Source organism: Mirounga angustirostris, unplaced genomic scaffold (assembly GCF_029215605.1).
Source record: "Mirounga angustirostris isolate CCGP_5_RB_7025 unplaced genomic scaffold, mMirAng1.0.hap1 SCAF_4, whole genome shotgun sequence".
Taxonomy (NCBI): Eukaryota; Metazoa; Chordata; class Mammalia; order Carnivora; family Phocidae; genus Mirounga; species Mirounga angustirostris.
The window spans coordinates 14,217,534-14,221,648 of NW_026991712.1; positions in this window are offsets into that span (position 1 = coordinate 14,217,534).

Here is a 4,115-nt window from a genome sequence, read left to right on the forward strand (position 1 = left end):
GAACACACAGACCCAGAGTGTAGCAAGCGTGACTTCCTCACTTTGCATCAAAGAAAATGAGGCTCAATGTAACTGAATAAGATCCTACAGATACAGACACACATCTGATCCATGACAGAGTTAACACTCCCACTTAGAACTTCTGATTCACAGTCCAGAAAGTGTCCAACTGTGCAAAATCATAGCAAGAAATCACAATGACCTTTTCAGTTCATTTGTATTTTGGCTAGAAAGAATAGGACAACTCATGTTTATTGGAGGTCTATATATTTTTTTAATAAAGATAAGCTAGCTGCTCTCTCATTCATGAATCTCATCTCTCCAACATGAGAATGAGGGGTCAAAAACTCACCATGCTAGGTCATTGCTTCTCACAAGCATTCCGAGATACACAGGTCTATCGGAATCAGGGGAACATGCCAACATTTAAGAAAACTAGCGACACTGCGATTTCCTGTCCAATTTCTAGCCATCTTTGTTAGAATTTGGGCCCATGAAGGCATCATGTTTATTGTATTCAGCATCTCCAAATGCCCAGCACAGGATTTTGGTTGAGAGAAGATGGTCAACAGATTTTTGATGAATGAGTAAAACGAAAAGGAGCTTATATTTAAGGATGGTTATCTGCTGGCCAGGCTAATAACACAAAGTAGCTTTCTCCTCCCCAATTGTTCCTAGAGTACATTATTCACACTGACCTCATGGCATTGGCCTCAGTCCTTGTATAGCCAAACAGCCCTTCCACTAGCATATAAATTCCTTGATGGTACACTCTTTTTTTTTTTTCAGTTTCCCCCAAAAACATATGCCCCCATCGATAACCTGAGCCTAATGCACGTCATCTTCTAGGAGCTCACTATGTGTTTATTGAATGAAACTGAATCTAAAATGAAGAGGTTAACCAGGATGATCTCTCAAAGACACTTTCAATCCTAGTAATGCATGATTTTAGCATGGGCTATGAGAGGTCTTCTAAATGTCCTCATTTGCTTCTGTATTTTGTTTATAAACTATCTGTGATTCACATAGTCATTGATTGGGGAATGCCCAAGGAATATTCATACCATTCCTTGGGATGCCAAGCTTGGAAATAAATGCTTCCTTTGCTAATGTGTTCTAATATGGCATATACTATACCCAGATGCCAGCAAAGGAATTTTGGACAATGACACAACATTGTTGGTTTTATGTTTCTTTTATTTACTTCATTTTTGGTTTACTTTATTCCTAAAAACTGTATTTTAAGATGGGTAAACATAGTAATTTTTTAATCCAACCAAATATATTCAAGTTTTATTAAGTAGGAACCAAACTATATTCTACATCAGAGGACTAAATAAAAGCTCCTCACGTTCTTCAAAGAGTATCTCATATGAACCATACTTATTATAGATTATGCTAGGATGCCATGAGAACAGATCTCATCATCTAAAATTTTCTGCTGTATGGCAAAGTCAGAAGGCAACTAGGCCTTTACTGTGAACTGCTAGAAGGAGTTAGAATGCCCAGAAAATGAAATTACAACCAGAATAAAACATTCTGTGGTATGTACAAGTGGGAGCTGTCAGGTCAGCTAAATCAATTATTCACCATTTGTCCAATTGGGTTTGTATAAATCTTCATTTTCTCACACAGCAAATTCCCAGTTTGCTATGAAGCCATACCCAGTCAGTAATGAGACAGAACGCCAAACATTAAACTGAGGACAGTTGCAAAATTTACAAGTCCTGCCCCTCGACTGGCTTCGTTTCTCTGCACCTCTCCCTTGCCCAACAGTGATTATTTTTGTCTGATTTTCATATGAAAGTCATAAACAGAAGCAAAGTCCCGTCACCCAACAAGCGAGAATTATGTCAATTTTGCTTTATGATTCTGAAGCCCAGGGTTCCAGCTGATACCTATCACTGGGGAGGCTGGGGAGGGTTATGAAAAGCACAGATAATAACAGGAATAATGGCTGTCACAACAGACATTTCTAGTATTGTCCATGTTGTGGCAGTCAAGCACTTGACATATATTGTTTTATTTCACCCTGACAACACCCTGTGAGGATGTTCCTTATATCACTTTACAGCTGAAGAAGCTTCAGTGTGAGATGTTAAAAAGCCTGTCCAGGTCATGAGGTTAGTATTAGCAGAGCCAGGGCACCAGAGGTATTTGATAAATGGTAATTTTGATCCCACGGCTTCCTTCTCTTAATTTCCCTTCTTGAGCATGGGTCATTGGGCCATTTTCTCTCTCTTGCTACCATTGCTGAGGGCTCTGATTTCAGCAACTTCCACACCCCAAAGCCCCTTCTGTGGTGACCCTTTATTAAAAACATGATCCATTTATAAGAATATTCCTGAACTCTGCCCTCGGAATCAATATCTTCTTATCAATCAGCTGTAGCAAATTCTCTGCAGGGAGCCATGAGGAAGAAAATAAGACCTAAGAGGAAGCATCAGCATAATTAAAGAGGACAAGCCCCCCTTACAAGGTGAAAAGAAGGAGCAAAAGAGATGTGGAAATTGATTGAAAATTCAATCCCAAAGACCCAATCTTGGACCAAATGAATTGTTTTGTAGCTCTGAACCTTTAACTGAATCACTTTAATTGCTGGAACTTGCTAAAGAGCTCTCCTGATGTGTATGTGGGCCCAGGGCTGCCCCCAGGGGCCTTGGGTCCTGCAAGGAAGCAGGTTGGTGACTTCGGCCAGGGGCAGACCCCTCTCACAGTGGTATTGGAACAACAGAGGTAGGCCACGAGATGGATCCATCTCTTGTCTCTCACGTTTGCCGTACACAGAAGATTCTGCGCTTACCTACTCTGGCTTTAAAAAAAGGCTGTAATGTACAACTTTGGAAAAGGAGGGGAGCCACATTTTCTAAGTTTGAATCGTGGCTCCTGTGCCTCCCAACCGTGTGGCATTGTGACAGTCACACATAATAAGCAATAAGTCAGAGTAAAATTTCATCAGTGTTGCTCACTGCCAACAGATGGCAGGAATCATCGCTGATATATTATCTACCTTTCGACTTCTGATGAACAGCTGTATTTATGTGAAATGCATTTAGAAATCCAGTTCATAAGTAGAGGAGCTGCCATATTGGGAGAGCTCCATTCATCGCATATTACAGCTGGTTAACAATATTGAGTCACTGACTTCAGTGGTTTCCAAACTGGGTTCCACTGAGCACTGGGTGCCACAATGAAGCTTCAAAAGTCTCGAGGGGAGAGAAGGGAGGTGAAATAGGTGGGTGGCAATGAGTAGATGAGTTTCTTCCCCTCTATCCTTTTTTTAGGCAAAGCACCTGTGACCGAATAAAAAATATATATTTGGTCTCTGCCCCCATTCCTAACATAGACATCCTATAACCTGTGTAATATCCTGAGTGGTGGGGGTGATGGGAGAGTCTTACACAAGAGGTCCTATATCCCTTGGAGATTCCTTGGTTACAAAAGCCTTTTTTGTTCTAATGAGGTGACTCTTGGTGGGCTCCTGGATAGTTATAGGATAGGCGTTTGTCACAAGAAAGACCAAGCCATGAAAAGAAGTTTGGAACTCTCAGCCCCACTCCCAACCTCTGAGGAGGGGAGAGGGGCTAGAGAATGAGTTAACGATGGATCATGCTAAGGTGGCGAAGCCTCCATAAAAATCCCTAGGCCACAGAGAGCTTCAGGGTTAGGAATGCATCCAGGTGCCAGGAGGGTAACACACCCCAACTCCATGGGGACAGAAGCTCCTGCACTCGGGACACTACCAGACCTCGGCTTGTGCACCTCTTCATCTGGTTGTTCCTTCATATCCTTTGTAATAAAGCAGTCCATGTAAGTGAAAGTGTTTCTCTGAGTTCTCTGGGCTATTTTAGCAAAGTATCAAACCAGAGGAGGGGGGTGTGGGAACCCCTGGTTACAGCCAGTTGGTCAAGCATACAGATGACAATCTAGACCTGTGACTGGCATCGGAAGTGGAGGCAGCCTGTGGGACTGAGCCCTTGACCTTGACAGTGGGGTCTGTGCCAACTCCAGGTGGATGGCTTCAGATTGCATTAAACGGTAGAGTGCCCAGCTGGTGTGCAGAGGTGGAGAACTGGTTGTTGGTGTGAGGAAAGATCCCACACCTTTGGTGTCCA